This window comes from Protopterus annectens, chromosome 5.part0 (genome assembly GCF_019279795.1).
Source record: "Protopterus annectens isolate FY-2018-M chromosome 5.part0, PAN1.0, whole genome shotgun sequence".
Taxonomy (NCBI): domain Eukaryota; kingdom Metazoa; phylum Chordata; order Ceratodontiformes; family Protopteridae; genus Protopterus; species Protopterus annectens.
In genome coordinates this window covers 439,381,274-439,405,200 of record NC_056735.1, presented here as the reverse complement: position 1 = coordinate 439,405,200, position 23,927 = coordinate 439,381,274, and positions in this window count along the sequence as shown.

Genomic DNA, 23,927 nt, shown 5'->3' with positions numbered 1-23,927 from the left:
TACAGCACACAGTAATTGAAACTGTAGACTCATTTAAGGACCTGGGTATATGGGTAGATCCAGCTTTGAGTTTTTCCTAACCATATCAACTGATTGGCTAATAATAGCTATAAAACTGCAGGTTTTATAAAAAGATTTATAAAGTCTAGATAAATCAGAAATGATGAAGTCATTTTTTGTTAGCTACATTAGACCCAAAACATAAGTATGGAATATCACTATGGAAACCTTATAAGTAAACAAGCATGAGTAAACTGGAGAGAGTACAGCAGAACTATAGTGAGAGCACCCATGGATATGAAAATTTAAGTTATTATGAAAGACTAAAATATCAGAACGTGTACCTTATTTAGGTATATAAGGCATTTAGAGACAACTACCTCTGGGAATGTTTGGGATTATTAGAAGTAGAAGACAATCATCAAGCAATCTATGCTGAAGATTCTATGGGAATGAGAAGTGGACTAAATGGCTCTCTGGGAGAGCTGCTGATGCTTGGAATAGACTACCAAATGACATTAAATCAAGCACTAGTCTGGATATTTTTTGGAACAGCCTGGACATTTATTATGGGAACAACTGTTCTGGTATACTGGCAAGCTAGAAGAGCATTAATGCCCATGCTTAAAATAATTGTATGTGTGTGTATGTATTGTTTGTATGAATGAATGATCATAAAACTAGTTGTCTTGAAATTGCTGTTATTCCTGTGATATGATAAGGCAAATAGCTCCTATTTTACCTGTGTTTTTTTTTTCTGAGAAACACATAATTGCAGTCAGCAGCAGCACAAGTCCAAAATCTTATCTAACAGTAAAGGCTTCACAATTGCCAAAAATTGTAGAGGTTTCCACACAGGTCCAAGTGACATCTATTAACTTTCCAACAGTTTCTAGTTTCATCAAAACTTTCCTCAAGATTTATAAAAATCCATGTAAGTACTGTGTAGAGCCTACACAGAATGTTACTGTGTCTGTGTAAATTGTTTCCCCTTGGCAGTGCACCATGCATATTAATGATGGTGCATTGCTGAGGGAGATGCAAAGAATATGGTTATTGAATCAGTGTAGGGAGAGGTTTAGTGCTACCTGTGTCCGCAGATGAGTAAGAAACTCCCTGGACTGTCCTTTTGTTTCATTTTACTTTTATTTATATATTTTTCTTTTAAAAAGCATGTTGGCACGGCATGGCTTGGAGTGCTGCAATACTAAGAGGCACCCGCAGATAAAATAGCAGACACCTGCCAGACATCTAAAAATAGAAACTGGATGTATTTAATTATTTATTTAAATGTGTGTGTAAGTGTATCTGAGCGTGTTTGCGTGGTGTGGGGTGGTACTCAGCACTGCTTACAGGTAGCTCAGTGGTATATGTGAAGGTATACCTGATGTCTTAATATCCATGTAACGTAATGGGTAGAGTCATGGCTCCAAGTGCAGTGGGTTCAGGGTTTGAATACATGGATGGGAAAATATGTATTTAATTTTGATAGACATATCATGTAGACTATTTTAAAATATGGCCCTGTTGCACTGCTTAGCTCTGCTCAACTGTGCTTAGCTCTGCTAAGCACCACATAAACAAGGTAACAGCTGCCAATGTTTGTACACTGCTCAGCTATGTTTGGCTGGTTTGTGCACTGCTAAGCTCGGCTAAGACTACGGTTATGCAAGTTTTCTCACTTATCAGCTTAGCTACGCTGGTTTGTGTGGTGCTAAGTGACATGGTGCTTTTTTGAATGTTGTCCAATGACATGTAAGAGTGGGTAAACAGTCTATATTAAGCCCAATAGGTAGAAATACAGCAGAATCCATTGAAGTTGTTTTTCTGATGGTTACTATGGCTGGTGTTGGTGAAGGTACACACTTTAGGGCACAGCATTGGAGCATTCTGGAGTCCAGGGTCATGGTTGGACTCCCAGTTAAAAACCATGATGACCGGCTGCTGCAGAAAGGTTTCCAGGGCTTGGTCTGTAAGGCAGAGACCTAGGACTGGCTGGCCAGAAAACTCCCCATTGTTACTGGCATCCCCCGCACAGGTGAGCAGTGTCATCACCACCATGATGACCTGAAACAACAAAAGAGGGAAGTTTTGGAGACTGGGGTCCAAGAAGCTTGGGGAGGGAATGCCCCACAAGTATGCAAGTAATTTTACCTCTGTTTTAACAATATGTAATCTGAATGTCTTCAAAACTGGTATGCATAATGGTGTGCTTCTCTCCCAACAGCTGTAGCTGAGAGGCCTTGCAATATCGAGTTGCATGTCAGGCAGTTGGCCAGTTTGTGCTGTGAATGTGGTTTGTATAACTGTATTATGCCAACTGTAGTGAAATAAGCAAGAAAGAGTAAAGTATTAACTGCATTAAATATATACAATAAAGTTTGTAGTGCCATAAATGTCAAATTACATCTGTATTGCAAGAAATGGATAATGCCAACTGTAGTGCAATAAAAACATGAAACAATACCAGTAACTGGATTAACATATATACAATATCGTTTGTAGTGCAATAAATGTGGTATTAGAGCTATATTGCAAGAAATGAATAATGCTGACTGTAGTGCAATAAAAACATGAAACAATGCCAGTAACCCAGTAACTGCATTAAAGTATATACAATAAAGTCTGTAGTACAATAAATGTGGAATTAGAGCTGTATTGCAAAAAATGAGTAATGCCAACTGTTGTGCAATAAAACATGAAACAATACCAATAACACCAAGGAAAATGGTGTATATCAGGATTGTCTTGTTGTAACCACTGCAGTAGAGCTGTATGCATTCAGGCTGTAAGGTAAGGTGCTGAAGTCAATTATAACACTGTCATAGCTGTAGAATGTAAATCCAGTGGATGCAAATTGTATTGGTTAACTCATATAGTACTGCTCAAGGCTGTCTCTAGGTCAGTATCATTCACATAATTCTCTTTCATCCACAGAGCTCAGGTAATAAAGGTATATGGGTGAGGTAGCACAGTCCATGACCTGATACTGTTTTTGACTTCACAGATATGATACTGAAATGTAGTTTACCTACTATCTGAATTATGCTTGTATTTCATGCATGTTCTACTGTCACTGTAGACTAGTGCAACATTGTAGTAGTACTACTAGGTCATATTATGGTTCTAGGTTAACTTTAGGCAAATATCAGTCAGTTGGCAATCAGCAATGACTCAGTAGCTCAGTTTGTTAAATGCTCAGTATACAGTTCATTTTGTCACACACAGTCCAGAGTTCGATTCCAGTGGTATGTACCAGTAAGTATTACAGTAGTATCACATAATGCTCACAAATTCTCTCTTCACAGGATCTACAGATAAATGGGTGAGGTATCCCTTATTATCAGTAGATAATTCTGTGTTTAGATGTCACAGACTGTTAAAATCATTAGCAAGAATGTGTTCATCAGCAATGTTCAGTCAGAAATAAAATGTGTAATCCCAGTATGTCTGTATGTCTGAAGTGTCTGTTAAAAGTTGATGTAGTCAATACATCCTATGCAGACTGCAGTCACTTCTCTGGGATTCTATTTCCATGCCTGACAGCCAAGGGATGACAGCTGTTTAGTGTCTGTACTGTATATATACATACATGTCTCTCAAATGTCACAATTTCACATTATGTAATTAATAGTGCATAATCCTTCTGTCACAGGATTACCATGGAAATGATTGCCTAGATTTCAAAGTATCACCAAATCATCCCACAGAACACCTTGGTATTTATATAGGGCCACCTCATGAGCAAGTGTTCTGTGTAGTTGTGTATCTGCAGTTGTTACTACTTGGCCCATAGTGTCCCATGAAAATAGCTTGAGAGGTATGTATGTACTATATCAGCTACAGGAGACCTGTAATTACTGTACACATAAACAAAATACAGATTTGTACAGTGGACAGTAGTACTGTTGTCAAAGAAATAAATGAAAAAGTTACTAATGGACTGTTTTTCTCTCTTTCTCCACCCCTAATCTTTATTTATTTCGTATTGTTATTCATTGGTTATGGTTTACTATTAGCATATGTTGTTATATTAATTGTGTTTTGGGACATGTTTTATTATTGTTTTGTGTTATAATGGTTGTATATTAACATATCTTGTTAAATTACCTATTTTATTGATGTTATGCTGTAATAGTTACTGGTATGCTGTTAATATACTAACTGTTCTGTTATTTATTGTTGTGTTTCACATAATACACATTGATATGTAATTGGGTTATTTCCAATGTTCTGCCATGCTGTTATTACTAACAATGATTTGTTTACTACTAACTTATGCTTATTGCTGTACCTTTATTACTATGGCACGTCAGGGTAGGCCAGTTCCAGGTGATTCTCCTAGCTTGCCTCAACCAGCCATGGCACTGGGTCCTAGCACATATGGGACCCAAACTGATGGTGCCCCCTCCACTGCCACTACACTACCTGCAATGTTGGGTGGGACCACTTTAGGGGACAGAGCCCAGCCTCTGCCAGGGAGTGGTGAAGGTGGGGGCGTTGTCACCCAGGCTGAACTGCCAGTCATGGTACGCAGGACTGTTCATTGGAACTATGAACACCGCCTGCACTGGATTGAGGGCATGCTGGCCAAATTGGTGGGGCAGTCTCACCCTAGCACTCAGCCGCCAGCACACCCAACCTTGGGCAGTGAAGGAGCAGTGTTGACATGGGTGGGGACATGAGTCATGCTGCTGCCATCTGGAGGCACGTGTGACCTGGATTCCACAACATCCTTCCCATCCAAGGTATTCACATACCTCATGTGTCACACACTAAACCTGTCTGCTGTCTTGTCTGTCTTCTCTGTCTGCAAATGCATCCATGCATCCTCTCCTACCCAACTTACCTTTCAACACATATCTAAGTCCTGTCGCCAACATTCATCTCTCACCTTAATAAAAGAAAAAAATGGGCACCTGTCCCAAAAAAAATATTGCCCACTACATAACTCTCCATTTTGCACACTGGACATAAGTAATTTGGTCCAATTAGCTTGACAATGCAGTTGTGTTGTCCTCACCCTTCTCTCTGCGGGTTAAGAGTTCAAATTCATCTACACAATCTGTCAAAGTGCACAGTTGTTGCTGTACACGAAATAGATGGGTGTGGTTCTTTCCTACACCCTTCCTGCAGATCACTACCCGCATTTCACTATGTTTTTCCCCATGCTTACCCCTATTTCATCACTTTCCTATCTCCCCTTTTTCTTTTTTTTTCTTTTTTTTTTTTATTTTTTTAGCGTGCAGCTTCACTTAGCTCAGTTAAATAGAGATCTAATGAATATATGTGTTTAGAACATTGAAAGTCACATGTACAAAATAAACACCTCTGCCATCTTTCGGACCCAAGCCCATCACACCTTCAGCACGCTGAATGAATCCACTACATCATGCAGATCTTAATTAAAACAGGTGTTTTCATTAAAATATAGTGGTTGCCACTTACACTCATTAAGTGTGTTTCAGAGGAGCTGCGCACTGCGCCGCATAAACTGGAATTAAAAATTAATGGGAAAAATGGGAGTATTCCTTGGACTCTGGTGCACTAATACACCACTAGACAGTCAAAGACATAAAATGGATGTAAGTGAGGCCGGTGATAGCAGGTGAATGTGCTCTTGTATCAGCAACATATAGAAAGACACCTGCTAAGGCATCAAGGGCAAAGGACATGTTCAACTTGGACCCTAGTGCAGAAAAACAGCCATAGAAAGCCATGCACATGCTGATGGATGCAGACAATCTGTGTCACACCCTGTATGTCTGTACATATACCTTGCAAATACACCTGCTGTAACAGTGACTCAGTAGCTCAGTCTGTTCAATGCCTTACATGCTGTATATTTTGCCACACAATCCTGGGGTCAAATTCCTCCTGGGTTCAAATCCAGTTTTGTCTTGCAGTGCAATTATGTTATTGTGAAGACAGCAAGTAATGTCTGAGTTATGCAATCCATATCCCCACAGCCTAATGCTAATTAATGAACTGCTATCCAGTTTTGCAAGTCAAAGACCTGCAGATAGGGACACACTGTGCATATCTGTATATCATAACTACATGTTGCCCACTACTCTGTTAGTGACACTGTTGCATAACAGATGTACCTTACTCACATGCCTCAGCTGTAAAGGGTACCCTTACCCTTGCTCTGCTGTAACTACAGGAACGACTCAGCTGCAACAGTTACACATACAGCTTGTTGCCCTCACGAGTGCTCACACTTCCCCTATATGTTCCAGGCTGCAGCAGTAGCTGCAGTCTGTAGCACACACACCTGGATGTACAGGTAGCTGCTGCAGACCTTCCATACCTCCCACCCCCTAGAACAAGGAATCTGGACACAGGTGTAACTAATGGGGGGACAAAGAACCATAAATAGGGACATGTTTTGCAGTTTGCTCCAGCAAAGATAATAAGTTGATATAACAGTTATTGCAATAGCATGGTTATGACATCTGACCCTGAAATATGTGTCTTGCATTACTGAACTCAATCCACAATGTTTGCCAGTGAAATGCCAGATAACCACAATGTCATGAGACTCTGACCACACATATGAGGCAAAAACTGTGGACATGCATACATTTCTACAGTTGACAGTTATAGTGCCTACCCTCTGTGATGCTGTAGTCTCCACACCTCAGTAATTTCCATCTTTACAGCTATGAAAGGGGCTCAGGTTTACATTAAGGCCTTATATATTACACAGTGGTTACATGTCATTGGCTAATGATAATGCAATTCAGCTGTTATGGCTGCAATTAGTGTATTAGAGCTACAGATTGGTGCAGAGGCAATTACCTGCTAATGAGCAGTACCTTAAAAAGGTAAGCAGGTGGTTATGGGGAACAAGTCTTTATGTGGTTTAACTCACACAGATAGTGTATTTGCATAGGAGTACTGGAAACAAAGTTCAACATAGGGGTACAGCAGCCCACCATCTATGTGAATGATTTCTTCCTAAAACAGGATGCAGATGGGAGGATGGAGGTATGGGGAATAGATTACAGCAGTAAGGCAGTCTTAGATCTATGCTTATGACATGTCATTGATAGTCAGTTGCCTTAACCCTACAGGCATGACTCTCAACTGTCCCTGAGTTTCACCTACATCTTAGCTCTGTCCCTCTTACTCCCTCCTACAATGGATGGCTGTTGTAGGATAGCAAGTGAATTACACATAATACATAGTGACAATAAGTACGGGTGAACACTCCTGTGATGTCAAATGATGTACAGTAATACATGTCCCCCGTTCTGTCAATGTGTCACATAAATAGTTCTAACATTTTAAAAGTGTCCCTGAACATCCTTGATATATTCTGGTATGTCCCTTATTCTGTTGGTATTTGTCCCTGTTTGGATGACAGGTATGCCTAACATACATGTCAACCTCTTACAGCAAGATATCTGGTCAAAGCCATAATTAATAGAGGGAAAAAGGTCCAGAATGAAGGACACTGTTTATATATTGCTTAAAGTCCATGTGACCATTCACAGTCATGCTTCCGTAGTGGCAGTACCTCCAGCGCTACAGATGGAAGTGTGCTGTCCACACCACAAAGTAATAAGGTGAATAGAATAAGAGGTATTACATTACCTTTACTGTGTTCTGAAGGTTATGATGCCTGCAACTGAGATGTCTGTCTTTATTTTCTGACATCAACCATCAATGACTGGCCAATCATATGTTAGACATCCAGAAGTTTGTGTGAAAATGACCAAACCTATGAAGCAAACATATTCTGCAAACAGCTGTATAGTTGAGATGTATGATGCCAACTGGGAACATAAACTAAAGCAGGTTTGCATTGTTGTCTGTCATTGTGGCATACTGGTGTTGCTGGACTCTCCCCATATAGTAGTTGTAATAGCACAGTGCTATTTGTCTGGCAGTGGCTGTATGACATATTAGTGGGAGTTTGCTCATATGGGACACACCACAGTAGACTGCAGTGCTGGGTGGAGGAACATACAGCAGAATTTGTCACGGCACACAGGGACATACCCCAGTATTGCTACTATCTTGGTGGGATTCACATACGTAGTGTGTTGCCAGACTGTGGGATGTGCCACGTGTGGGAGAAGTGGATAGTGCAGGCCATTATGGGTGTGCTGGATCTGCACATGGTGGACGTCCATGTATCTGGTCCTGTAATGTCTTCCCTTTTTTTTGTCTTTCAAGGAAACATGTACCGCAGAACACATCTCCTCTTCTCAGAGATGCAGAGAATGACATAATAGTAGATGGACTGATACAGCACCATCAGATCTTGTTGTCCAGGGGGAGGGATAATCGGGAACTGTGGGTAGCATTGTGGGCAGACTTTGTGTGGGCTGTCAATCATACTGGCCAACAGGACAGGACCTATGAGCAAGTCTGACACCAGGCCACAGACATGCTGAGTGCTGCATGACGAAGGGCAGCTAATGTTGCTAGAGATCATGCCACCACTGGTGGAGGACCTGCAACAGAACAACCACACTCGGCCACAGAGGAATTCCTGGTGAATCTAGGAACACACAACAGCTCCCAGGCATCCATCACACCATACATCAGGGAGGTGGGTGCCCCAGACTCCACTACAGAGGAGCATCTAGGTAGGCTTACTATGTTCACCAGTGTAATACTGTATCAGTCATAGTAGCAGGCTGTACATTCCTGTACATGGGTGTCAGGTCTATCTGCATTAGAGGGTGTTGGGGTTTAACCTCAGTTGGGCACACATAGTCTAAATCTCAGCAATACAGCCAGTAACGGTGGCTATGGTACAAGTGGATATATGCACATATTACCCTGTAGTGCTGCACATTATGGTGGTGCTGACAATACCTCTCACTCACCTTTTCATAGGTCCATCAGGAGTTACCCAAGCCTGTAGTCCTGCACTTGGTAAGCATGCTACAGTTTTATGGATCATACAAACCAATATTGCCTATGTAGAAATGTTGTGCTTAGCCAGATTACAATATTTGTATGTACCATTTTGGAATAGTTGACTACAGTTCATAGACTGGGTAATTACAGGTGTGTATGTGAATGAATATTAACATGCTTTCAGTTATAGTTGTGAGCGACTATGCATCCTGGTATACATGAGGAAGGTAATCCAAGAAGCCTGTTCAAACACAAAAAGTAGATGATACATACCTAAGGCAGTGACACTAGTGCTAATTTATCATTATCAAGATAGGTGCACTGGGCTTTATGTGCAGATCTATCATGTATGGTGTCATATTGCATACTGTACAGGTAAATTTTACTGGTAACTGTAACTGGATGTAGCTGAAGTGCATGTTATAAAGGCATTGACTTGTATGTGTATGTTGTTGCAAAGATGTCTATTGTGCATGGGAGCAGAGATGACTAGATATGAGACTGGCACTGCAGTTGTGGATCCTTATTTGTATGAGTCTGTGTGGAGTATGGTTTTCACAGGTGACCAGGGGGGGGGGTCCCCCTCACAACCTGATGTCAGTGTCTCATCAGACTATGATGATGATGATGGCCATAGTGAGGCACAGGTGGGGTTGTCGGTGGCCGAATCTGTCGCAGAGGATTAAATCCCTTTTCTGCCCCCATTGTCTCCGCACACAGTCAGTATGCCCACACTTACCCTGTCCCCAGAGGCCACAGGTATGGGACAGTCAAAGGGTGGAGATATTCAACAGGGAAGTGTGGCAAAGGTGAGTGTAGACACTGGGCATAGTCAGAGAGCTAGCGACATCCCACACAGATGGATTGACAGGGTTGCTTATAGGAGGCCTGCTTTCTGTCCACAACCTGTTGCAGGTGTCACATCTTGAGTCACTTGATGTATGTTTTGGCCCATCATGGAGGCACAGAAACATTCTGAATGAATTACCAGACTTATGCTTAGGGTTATAGAAGCAGCATAGTCTGACATCCGTGACTGCCTCCACTACATTGGGACACACTGGAGCAGTTCATTGATGCAGTGGACAGACAGCAGGCTGAGACAGTGTCTGTCATAAGCCGCACATTATCTGTGCTGAAACGTCTGGCTGGAGTTGGGAGTTGAACCCATGGATGTAGGACAGCAACACCAACTTCCCTGAGTCCACATGGCCATCCATAGTCATGCTTCCATAGTGGCAGTACCTCCAGTGCTACAGATGAAAGTGTGATGTCCACACTGCAATGTGGCTGGCCATGGGCACATGGTCCTGGGTGGTCCTGAGGGGGACACAGACCCAGCAGACAGATGGTGGTACCAGTGTAAGTCCTGGCAAAGCTAGTTTCAATTTTTATGGCTTGAGATGGTGAACTGTCCACTGTACCATGTACAGTCCACAGCTGTCTGACATACACACATGCATGGCTAGCACTGGGCTTGACTGTGTACATGCACAAACTCAAACACCACTGTCACATGCAGGTCAACTACAGACACACATGGCACCTCCCCATGGCCTGTCTATCCAACAACCCTTCCTGACTCTCACACATGCTGTCAACTGTTTGGCACAGCCTAGACCTCTGGCACCCCACACCACACCCTGTGCATGTGCTGATACCTGTGTTGCATCCCTGTCATCCTTGCCATCGATGCAGGGGAAATGAAGCTATGTGTCTGATGCACAGCGTGACTATATCACTTGACATGCATGTGTGTAATACAGTATTGTTTTGCCATGCCACTTGCTGTGGTCCACAACAGATACTGGATGCTGGCATGTGTCATGACTGTTCACCAAACTCTGTGTACCTTATGTTGTATAATGTTGTACTGGTGGTAGTGTTACAGAATGATATGCATCTCATGGACCTGTGTATGTTTCTATTCCAGGATCCAGGGGGAATAAAATTTGGACACATGGCAGCAATACAGCAGCACAGGATGGCATGGCAGCACAGCAGAAATATGATGTCATCAAGGTACGGCAGTATACATGTAAGGCTCCCTAGGTGCATATGTGTAGAACAGTCTATCACGGACAATGGGATCAGTCAGCGTAATCATGCAGTCATACTTTGTGATAAGGTCTGCTACCCTTGATACGTGTCACATGGGTTTTCTGAATGTACAAATCTAGATGGTGTGGTGATGGAGTTGACAGAGTTACAAATATCCTGTGTCTGGGTCAGACAGGTGGAAGACATCAGTTATGATTATGTAGAGGAGGGCAATTGAGGACCATAAAATGCATAACCATTGCATGGAGATAATCCATCAGATAGGTGGGAGACATCAGTAATGATTATGTAGAGGAAGGCAATTCAGGGCCATAAAATACATAACCATTGCATGGGGATATATTTACACACACACACACACACACACACACACACACACACACACACACACACACACACACACACGGTTGGCTGCTGTCAGATTAGAATCACTACCTATCTACTATTACACACTATAGCTCACAGAACGTATCACATGCTCCATGGAGTTTATCTGATGTTAGACTGTCTGCCAGTACTTTTTAGGTGGATGACATCAGCAGGCCTTGTAGAGGAGGGCAATGTAGAGGCCATCAGCTAGTCACAGGGCCATAAAATGCATAGCAATTGCACGGAGATAGCCCATATGGGCATGTCCTTAGTGCTGCAAGGGGATATAATTACATACACAAACACAAGAGTTGGTTACTGTGAGACTACAGCCCCTTCCTATCTACTATTACACACTATAGCTCACAGTACTTATTGCATGCACCACAGATTAAATCTGTTTTACATGTGATTGCAGGCACAGTACTTGCGGAGTACACAAAGTAGCCTTGTGTTAGACAGCATGTGTGGCCTGCAGAGTGATATTGCTTGGTACTGTTATTGTATCTAGTGCCCTAGGAGTGGGAAACCTGTTAATAGCCATGCTATGTTTATACAGTTACCAGTATGGCCACATGTGGCTAGTTGCAGTTAGATAGGCAAACATGTGGCTTGGGACAATGTGGCCTGTCCAAAGCATGCATTAAAATATTGTACATTACGACAACTGCTCACTTGTGTCTGGCTACAAGATGACATTTTGCAGGCACAGGGGTCTGTGGGTATATTCTTACATCCACACACACACACACACACACACACATATATATATATATATATATATATATATATATATATATATTTTTTTTTTTTTTTTTAATTTACTTAACATTTGTTTACCAGGAAAGTCCGACTTGGAACAAAGACAATTTTCAGTGGAGGCCCAGGGAGAAAAGCTACGGACACATGTCTTTGTAACATGAGAGGAAACCAGAGCATCCAGAGGGAACCCAAGCAAATGCAGGGAGGGAATGCAGACTCCACATAGAAGGCACTCCAGCCAAGAATCAAACCAGAGAACCTTTTGCTGTGAGGCGACAATGCTACCATTGCACCACTGTGCTGTATAATTGGGATGTCTTTAAATCTTGCTGTGTGTGTATGCTATGTAAATGTGTTATGTAGCTATATGTGGATAGTCTATGTATCACTGTAACTTATATAGCTATGATATAGCAGTATCATATGTATATGTGATACATACTGATAGATACACTATTCATTTCTGAGGGAGGTAGGGACAGACAGATATGTATAGATAGTTGTCTGTATGTACAGATGTATTTCCACATAGCAGGTCTTTGTGATGAAGAGGCAACAGACTTGCGCTCAAGTTAGTTAAGTGTAGGAGCATGCCCAAAGGGCTGTCAGTACTTATAAGGTGACTCCAGGCCAGATCTACCTGTACCCCAGTCTGAGATTTTGTGTGCTGCAGACATTGGCTGCTGCACCTGTTTCCGCAGTACACAACTTCCCTGAAATTGTCTAGGGCATTTCCTGGCTGTGTGCTGTACTTAATATATGACTGTGGTACATAATGTAACACCACACACAGGGTGACAGTCTGCATACCTCTCACTGTACATGGTTTTGCAGAATGCCCAGCATTTTGCTCCATATGTCTGGGTTGTTCCTCATACATTTGTGGTGTTATGGTAAAATATTGGATAATGCAGTCACTGAATTGTACTAACTACTGACACTTTTAAGTGATAGCCTTTACAACCTGCAGTTATTCTGTTCTGTTGCAACCTGTTGTTATACTAGTCAGTTTCTAGGTTACGCAGAGCATGTGTAATGTCTGTCTGTAGTTTTGGCCCTTTGTCCCCCCATTCTCTCTGATGTTGTCCAGCTTTCTTGCAGTAACAGATTGAGGTGTATAACAGTCTGTGGGTGTACCACCATACAAGTACTTCACATGCAAAAGATGTGGATGCTGCCAGATTCAAGCTATCAACACCATCACCCATGCTAATGCCTCTAGCCCAGTGAGCCACACCAGTCACCAGACAAAGAAGTGTCATTCCTCACACAATCAACATCATACAGACATACATTGTCACCCCTGCATTACGGGAGACATACAATGTTTGGCCAGGCTGCATGTTACAATCCTGGTATTGGCTGTTCTGTTGATATATCATTGCAGACCTACCGTTACAGCAGTTGTATGGGAACACTGATGTGTTGGGGGTGGGGGATGACCAGCGCATGATCTGCTGACTTAGACAGTTGTGTGACTGTCCTGTGACCCCACTGTTTGCTATATCCCTTTAATAATGTAGTGGATTTTCCAGCCATGTGGCCTAGTGAATATTATGGAGCACATACTATTGGACAGGGTACTTGTTGTTCCAAGTGGCTGTTAGATCTCGCCAAGTAGCTCAGTAGCCCACTATAGTCCCTTGCATAGATGTGGCAGGTCCATTCATATGCTCCCATATTCTAGTATCCCTTACAAGTGGTGTATAGTTGAGTGACTTACCTTGGAAATGCAGCAGTTGACAGACCTGTAGTTTGGTGATGACTCTGTCTAATGCATGCAGAACACAACCAGTACATGGTTAGGTACAGGTTGTGTGGATTATCTGGCATCATTTTTACTGTATGTATGCAAGTTGGAGTAAGGTGTCAGCCCCAAAGGTAAACAAAGCTTAAACGCCAATATACACACTCCTCTGCTGAGCACAGAGGCATGCGGCACAAACAGGCACAGCTGAACTCCAATGAGTTTACAAGTCCACAGACACACACCCCTGTTGATGTCAGCTACCTCCTCTGTGAACACCAACATGGTTCTATGCCTACACGGAAGGGAATATGCGGACATGGATACACATTTGTGCAATTCAGTAACCCCAATTCACTTGCATAGGGTTCCAAGCACACACCGCGGAAACTACATGGTTCCAGGCTCTACCTTGTTAACAACACCACCATTGCACCATTGTAGATACTCCACACAGGGTCCTATAATACATTCCTGTCACATACTATTAAATTTGGTTTTTCAACTCTATTTTTTTTTTTATATTTTCTTCACTGCATGTTTGTGCACTGCCAAATCATTAAAAAAAATTATTATTATTTTAACTTATCTTCCCTTACATTTGTGGATACATGGTGGATAGTTTTGCACATATCTGTGTCTGCTGTGCTATTTCTGTCCTTCTAACTCCAGTTTTTCAGCCCCTGTTGTCTGTTTAACATCCTGTAAACAGAATTTTTCCATGGACACTATGGACACCAACACTGGGTCTGCAGGACTGCCTATCTGCTTGCTGGATCACTCTACCTTCCTCATTTAAATGCAATTCACCTGCTTATGAGGTGATTTGCGTGTCATGGATATTTCCGTGTTGGCATGCTCATGCACATTGCTCAGCTCTGTTTATTGGATTGCAAACCTGCTTACTTTTGTGTAAGCAGTTTGCCTCAATGCCTTCATGGAAAAAAGTATGTGTAATCTTTATTACATCCCCCCCTATAACTTTCCAAGGTTAAATTTCTACCAATATTACCTTATGGATAGTGTCTCACTGATGACATACCGCTCAACCTCTTAGTTAAAAAAATTCTGGACATAGCCAAAAATAATGAGGGGACAAAAGCTGAAAATCAGAGACAAATGTTATATATTGATCTTACAAACTTAGAAAGTTGCTATAGTAACAGGTTTTTCATTAGCATGTATTTTCTGAAGGATATGAACTCTGCAGCTCATATGTCTATCATTGTTTAATGACTTCAGTCCTCAAATAATTTGCCAAAAAAACACAATTTTTATAAGAAACACATCAAAAATATGAGGCAAAAATCTGGGCATCCTGTAAAAATCTGTGCAGTTGAGAAGCGTGACTGCTGAAACAGTCCATGTTTTAACTGATAGCTCTCATCCATCACTGCCAGTTTTCAGGCTGAGATCACATTTCCTGTTCCAGATCACTTTCAAAGTTAAACTTTAATGGACATCCACATTTTGAAAGTTTAGGCCACAACAGTAAATAAGAAATGTCAGCTGTTTAGTCCCTGCACTAAACCACTTAATAGCTGAATATAAAGAATCCACTATTAAATTATATTAAGAAAATTGTCTTATGGGATGTTCTGCTCAAAAAGGAAATACATTTTACAGAAAAAACAACTCTCAATATCAAAGAAAATGTAGTCAGAAATTGACTTGTTTGTGGTAGTAATACCTTTCAGAAAGTATGGACTGGCAATAACACATATAAATTAATGTCTAATAACCAACAGATTACCTGTGTGTTTATAGACAAAAATATTTCTACTTCTACTTTTACAGAATTCTTTCCTTGTCAAAATGTGCAAGTCTCGTTTCTGCTAATTTTAAGAATTAGAGAAACATGTACTTCTTAACAAGAGTGAATAACCTTGTTGTTGTGTCTTTCGGCTTTTCCCGGTTAGGGGTCGCCACAGCAGAACTCCGGTCCGCTAATGATTGCCAGTAGATTTTTACATGCCGAGTTGCCAGCTCTGACGCACAGCCTTCAACAAAGGTATGCCCATTCACGCATGTCTCCACACAGAAGACTCTCTAGCTGAGAATCGAACAGGATGTCTTACTGTGAGGCGACAACTCTATCACAGCACCCTATGTCTCAGATTTTAAATGTGTTTCTTGGAGGAATACAAAGTGAGATAAATAATAATGAATGCATTTAAATAATTTAAGCCACCCTTTGGGACACTAAAAGAACAACTTCACAAAGAACATATTAAAATAAAACTTAAAGAACTTGAAGCTGTCCTGTCCTTCCAGTCCTAGATTCCTGTTGAAAACTGCATGGAAAAAATGAGTAAATATCAATATTCTTATACTGCATATGCTGTTGAATTTGTTAATCATAAAGGTAATACTGACCATACCACCCAACTGTCCCTGATTTTTAAGGACATCACTGATTTGGAACCATTTTTTTACTTTCATTAATCGCTACTAAAACTGGAAACTTCAGGAGAAAAGGTGGTAAATTACACTTAATGACACTAATTAGAGCTAAAGACTTCTTTTACTTTAGAAAATGCATATTAATTCACATTTTCTTATTTTCTCAATGTCTCAAATTATTAGTATGAATAATTTAAAAGTGTCCGTGATTATTTCTGGATTTGTCCCTAATTCTGTTGAGATTTCTCTTTGATTGGTTGAAAGCTTTAATACCAGTGCTATTTTAATATAAAATTGTTGCATTTCTTATTTCAGATGTTAAAACCTGTGTTGCAAAGTTAATTATTCTCTAGGTATGTGTGTGTGTGTGTGTGTGTGTGTGTGTGTGTGTGTGTGTGTGTGTGTGTGTGTGTGTGTGTGTGTGTGTGTGTGTGTGTGTGTGTAATGTTAAATTTTCTGCTAAATTAGATTACTATCAAAACATGTAGTTCACTGTTTCTTTAAAAGTATTTTTTTTCTAAAATCTTACCATTAAAGGGATCTCTATATGCTGCTACTTCTGTTGTCCAGAGGGGTATTACCTATGTGATACTAGTGATAAATCACTGAATCCTTTGTGCTATTGCTGTGTTAAATGGTAAAATCCATATTATAGAAACATTTAGAGGTAGTCTAGGTGAAACTGTAGCAGTACAGCCAACCTTTTACCAACAAGCAGCAGCTGCTTCATGTATTGATTATTTTGTTCTGCTAGGCCATTAGGGAAACTTTGATGCTGCTTTTTAAATCTGCTATCTAAATCCTTAAAGAAACCTCAGATACACGCAAAGAAAAAACACAAAAAAGCTTTTAAAGAGGTTTCTGTGGTTAATACAAGTTGAAGTACAAGTAGCCTGTTACTGCAAAATTGCTGTAAGAGTAACTTCAGGGGCACTGAGATGGATTTTAGCTCATCTGTCAATCATCTGCAGTTTATTTCTTTATCATACACTAGCTGTCTAACATGTTCTCAGAAGTGCAGAGTTAATAGTATTTACCTTTATGTTACAGATATGCTTTGTAACTACTCAGTAGTGTGAATACTGACTCAGGAAAACTGAATAAAACTGAGTATTCCTCATAAAATGGCTTATTTGTTAACATCTCATTCAGTATGAGATGCGCAGCCACTCAGATATTCGTTATTTAAAATTAAAATCCAAAGCAATTTATGTATCATGCAAGTTATAAGTCGCATGTGATTTGCTAGCAATGATGTCCTCCAGGGTAGGTGTTATTGGGGAAATAACACTTGCCCAAGGGTTTTATGAGGCCCAATGGTGCAAAAAGGGGTGGGGCTCTACACCCCTGGAAGGGCATTATTTCCCCAATGACACCCACCCTAAAGGACATCATTGTGCTTAGATAATGAGCCGTTAAGTTGTCTCACATTTTTTAATTAATATATACTCCTTTGTGTTTAATATTTTTGATGTATAATAGTTCCTCTGCCTAATGCTTTAAAGCTGCTGTACCATACGTAATTGTTATTGGAGGATGTGTGTTATATCCAAAGTATAAGTTATATAAGTATTTAATGTTAGACACACACACACACACACACACACACACACACACACACACACACACACACACACACACACACACACACACACACACACACACACACACACACACACACACACACACACACACACACACACACACACACACACACACACACACACACACACACACACACACACACACACACACACACAGCTACAAAGATACACATACAGAGACAGACTCACACACACATATGCAGAGAAACACACACACAGTTTCATGTGTTCATAATTGTTTACTAGACTAACAACCACTAGGGTCTATTTAAATCTAGCCATGCCTCCCAAATCTCTGACAAGTTCTAGTACCCTTTATACTGTAAGCAAGGGTTTGTGAGATAAAATATTTATAAACAGTGGCCTGGGAGATAAATCATTTACAGGCTGCCTATGTCAGACACATAGGTGCCAACCAATGGCAAATTTCTAGTTCCCCATCCAGCTGTCCAAGTTAAACTTGAATTGGGTTAGAAGGGAACTCTGCATCACATGAATGAGGGAGCCTGTTCCAAAGAAGTGGTAGTTTCTGGGATACATACCTGTCTCTCTAGTCAGTCCTGTTTATATCACAGCAATGTTTAAATCTTTAGAATGGGTAATTCTGGTACTGTTTGTTTTGCAAATATAAAATAAGTCCATCAGAGTGGGATTGAAAGATCCTTTGTATGCCAGGCATAGATCTCCCCTCAACAGCATGTAGGAGACATAATACAGTGATAGGGATTTGAGGTGGTCTGCAGAGGACATGTTATTTATACCCTGTATTCTTTTACTAAGGAACCTCTGCTGATGTTCCATTTGTTAGATGTGTCTTGTTAGGTATGCACCAATGGGGGCATTGTACTCAATGAGAGGTCTCATGAGCACTGAATATAAAGAATCAATGACCTTCTTAGATCTAGATGCCATACTTTTGTTTATAAGTTACACAGTATAGAATAATTTCCTCACTACCATAGACACATGATGGTCGAAAGCTAGCTCAGTGTCTACCAGTGTCCCCGAGACCCAGAATATTGGACCAACTCTTAAGAGTGTGTTGTCATTATGGCAGTTGCCAAGAGGACCAACTTCCTGAAGGATACCATTAGGTTCATAGGATCATTGGTGTGTACTAGGCCAATGGCCCTGGAGCCTTTACAAGCCTAGCCCATAGAAGTGCCCTGGCATCATACTGCCATTAGCTCCTGGTGCCCCTATCAAGTAGCACCACTGGAGTGAGTCCTGGGGTGAACTTTCTATTTCCCATCCACTCATCAAGATTTCTCTTGAAAAGGGCCAATGAGGTGCTCTGCTTGACATGTATGGGAGTCTCTTCCAGAGCATGGGCAGTCTCTGAGTTATGAAACTGTCCCTCCAGCATGTTCTGCTGATTGTGGTAATGAGGTTGAGGTCCCTGGAGCATGTGGTGCGGAGAGATTGGGATTTCTTTGGGTGCAACATTTCTAACACGGCTGGGTCAGACATTGCTTTGTAAGTCAGGCAGTGATCACCTCTTAATAGAAGATATGAGACAGAGAAAAGCTGGAGTTTTTTGAGTCTGTCCATGCAGGGCATGTGTTTAAGGCCTAGGATCCTCTTCATGAGGTACTTTTGTGGCCTTTCCAGCTGTTGCAGTTGTTTAGTGAGGTACATGCCAAATGAGGCATTATACTCGATGATTGGTCTAATGAGGGAAGAGTAAAGAGAGATGAACACCTTTTTCTTTATGGATGCAAAACCCTTAGTAATGAGATGTGCCACATAGAAGGACTTTCTGACCATAGCGGCAATGTGGTGGTCAAAAGAGAGGTTGCTGTCAACCTGTGTCCCTAGATCTTTTATAATGCCTTCAGTGTTCAGTGGGCTACCATCAATGTGGTAATTAGTGCGTTACTGAGTTTTTCCCAAAGGGAATGACAAAGCATTGTTTGGCATTAAGCTTAAGGCCATGGTTTTGACACCAGTCATTGGTCTCAGTGAGGCCTTTCTGTAGGATGTCTACATCACTTGGGGAGTTAATAATGGATCCCAGTTTGCAATTGTTGGTGGACTTGGTCAGCCAGAGTCCCTCTGTGTTGGCCTGGACTTCTGAGAAGTAGATGCCAAACAGAAGCGGACCCAGGACCAATCCCTGTGGGACTCCACTTGTAACTGCTCAGCAGTCTGACTTGGAGTCTGCTACTCTCACACGGTGGGTTCTATCTGCGATCCAGTTTGTAACACACCTAGTGATATAGGGTTAGATGCTTAGTTTGATGAGTCTATCAATAATTACTGAGTGGGGAATGGTATCAAATGCCTTGGCCAGATAGAGGTAGGCTGTATGAACTGCCTTTTCCTCATCCACAGCTCTGGTGACTGACTCAAAGAAGTCAACCAGGTTGAGCAAACATGATCTACCCTTCACAAAACCAAATTGCATGGGATCCAGAGTTTTGAGATTCCCTATATCCTTATTAATTAGGTCCATGATGATGTGCTCCATTGCCTTACATATCAGACTTGTCAGGCTAATGGGGTGATAATTCCCAGGATCTGTAGTTGCTTTCCCCTTTATGGAGAGGGATGACTGTAGCAGTGCGCCATTCTGTAGAGATAAAGCCTGAGGTGAGGCTGTGATCGACCAGGGCACACAGATGTGGTGCTAGTTCACTTTGTAGTTCAGTTAGAACACAGCCAGGTGTATGGTCAGGTCTCATGGAAGCTCTAGTCTTGAACTTGGACAATGCAGCTTTAACCTGTGTTGCAGTAATGCTGGGTGCTTGGCATTCTTCCGGTATTGTGATGGGTCCTAGGGGGGAGGGGTAATGTTGGCACTGAATCTGTCAGCCAGTATGTTGGCAATATCTGTTGGCTCAGTACAGGAGGTACCAATTGTGCAATGACTCAAAGCAAATCTGGGTATTGCCATGGAGATTTTTGATATAACTGCAGAAGGCTTTGTGGTTGTTTTTAGTGTCTTCTGCAATTCTGCCTTCATAGCTAGCTTTAGAGGTTTTGATGAGGGATCTCAACTTTTTGTTGAGGGTAATAAGGGAGTTTTTCCAGTCTTGGGACATCACCTTTTTCTGCAACAGTTTCTTCCTTCTCTTGTAGAGTTTGTTAATGGCAGGGGACCACCAGATTGCCTTCTTTTTTTGGAGGAGAGAGTCTTGGTTCTGTTGGGTATGGCTAGTTCCATGCATTTATATACATGTTCATACAGTGCAATGGTGTATGATTCAGTGGTCATGCACCTATTTTCCATTTGCATTGGTGCTGTGAAGTTAGCCATCTCTGTTTTTAGGAGCCCAAAATCAGCTCTGGAGAAGTTTTTCATGGTGGTTACTTTTGCTGGTGGTGTGGGTGAGCTGTGGATATCCATGGTAATTAGTTTGTGGTCAGATCTAACCCAGGTGGAATTGACTATTGGTGTTAAGCAAAGGTTGCCCATGTTCATAATAACCAGGTCAAGGATGTTGCTTCCTCTAGTGGAGGTACGAATGAGCTGGTCCAGCGCATTGGAATTAATGAATTCCAGGAAGCATTGGGCAAGTGTATTGGTGCATGAGTAGTTTTCCCAGTTGATGCAGGGGTAGTTGAAGTCATCCAGTATGAGAGTGTTGGGTTGGACCCTAATAGTTTCCAGGGTATTTAGAAACATGGAATAAGAGTCTTGGGATATGGTTGGGGACCTATAGCAGGCTATGACCTGAATCACCATCTTAACCACTGTTAGTTGTACCTGAAGTATCTCAGATGCATTATGCTGGGCTACTAGTCTCGACGTGTGCATATCCTTTATGAATATGTAGATGCTGTGATGCCCGATCCCTGGCCCAGCAATCAAGGAGCCGCAATCCTCACCACTAACAGCAGAGAGGGCATCTCATATAAGAGAAAAGGATAACAAATACACACAGTAAAGTACAATTTCTCTTACTTGTGCACAGAGATCACAGTCAGTTTGGGGCTTGTTGCTCCCTTGCTCTCCAGGCCTCAATAAGACTCCCCACTGGCACAGCTATAGGGTACAGATCTCTGCCTAGCTGGCAAGCTAACCTCCAGTACCCTCTCTGTCCAACCAGTGCTTCATGTCCCTGCCTAAGTAGCTCACACACACACACACACACACACACACACACACACACACACACACACACACACACACACACACACACACACACACACACATACACACACACACACACACACACACACACTTTGAGATAAGTATTTATACAACTTCACAGACTCTCCTGGGAAAGGCTGACATAGATTCTCCAGCTGTGCCCCTTTACCCAAAGTATATGGTAGTAATTACTGCCACCACCAGCTAATAATTATCAGCTAACCAAAGGCCCTTAAAAGGGTGTCCAATTATTGTTGTGCAATTTTATTATCCAATTGGTAAGTGTGACTAATCAGTCAAGGCTTATTAGAGTGGCCTTGTAAACTCTATAAATATGCAATGTACTCTAGAGCTTACCTTATCCCTCCACAAACCAGCCACAGGTAAAAGGTTTTAAAATATTTAATAATAAATACTAAAAACACAAGACAATGCTACTACACCACAGTGCCCTTCAAGAGTTCAGAGATAACGCAGAAACTTAAAATAATTCCGTAGTACAGTTCTGACATAACAGAAAAACACTTAGTCTAATCTTTATGGTCCTAGCTATTTCTACAAGAAAACATACTTCTAAAGTAACTTACTTACATAGAGCAAGGCAGGGCTGAGTTAGATAGTCAGACAAAAATGCTTAACCATCTCTGGCACTCACTGTCCAAATTGAAATCGCAGCTCTGACAAAACATTACATCATCTTTCCACACTTCCTGGAGTTCCCAGGCCCCACACCAACCACATTTACACTCTTCTACACTTAGAGCAACAAAGAACACGCCACATGTAAATTCTGGTCACCAACCCTAGCCTTAAAACAACAGACAGGAAGCCTTCCTCCAGCCAGCTTAGAGCAGACTTGCAAAACACCAATGGCAGTGATGAAACAATTCCAATTTCAAAAGAAAGATTTGAAATGCTTGACTTAGCTTTCCCCACAGCAGATGGCAATATTGCCACATTGTTGAAACAGCATTTCTTTACATTTAAGACACAAGCCTGTATTTTACATTTATATTTACAAATGCCAGAATTATGTATCAAATTCTATTTGGCTAGGCTGGCAGCCTTCATCCATCTTCCCCAATCTTCACAGATGCCACCGTCTTTGGAGCTTCAGTCCATTTTCTGGGGCCTAAAAGTGTGGAATGAGTTATAGCCTGGTAGCACATGGATGCTTTCTGCTGCTTTAAACCAGGTCTCTGTTACAGCACAAATGTCGATGTTATCCATTTTGAGGAAGAATGCATCATGAGATTTAGACTTCTAACACTGAGCAGCGTGATCCTCAGATTTAATTTAGTTATAGCTGTTACAGTGGTAATTTGGTCTTTGGAATACTGCCTAAAAAAGATACTATAGAGGTGGCAAGAGCCTTAGCCAGTATCCAGAAACCTAGGTGTGACAGATGCAGGGCATCTCTGGCAAAGCATCGAGGTCTGTCAGTCATGTCATCCCAAGCACACAGATACTGGATCCCCTTAGAATGACACCAGAAACTTAGCTAATTGTTGAAGTCAATCATTTTCTGCTTTTACTGCAGTATCATTCTGGGTGATGGTAGGATGCTGTTCAGGGCTAGGGCCATATCTGCCTGGGCCACATAATCCGAGAACTCCTCCCATGTCTCTTTTCATGTAGTCCAGGGAGGTACGTCTCATGTCATTCACACCCACATGGACAACGACAGAGTCATACTTCTACTTGTTGTGGAGTGACCTGAGTGCATGTGTTATATGTCAGATCCTGGCACCCGACAGACAGCTGACTGTTACCCTCTCCTTATTCAACCTAGTGAGTGGGACATCAGTGTGCCTCACTAGCGAGTCACCTGTGATTAGTATAGTGGGCAAGCTGTCTTGCCTTAGGGGCTTAGGTTGAGGGGCACACTGTGTAGATGAGCTATGTGTCTTGTGATTTGTGCTGTATTGTGATGGTCAAGTGCATTTCTGATTTGGAGGTCTCTGCTGTTTGAGCAGATTTCTATTGAAAGCCTCCGCTAAGGTGG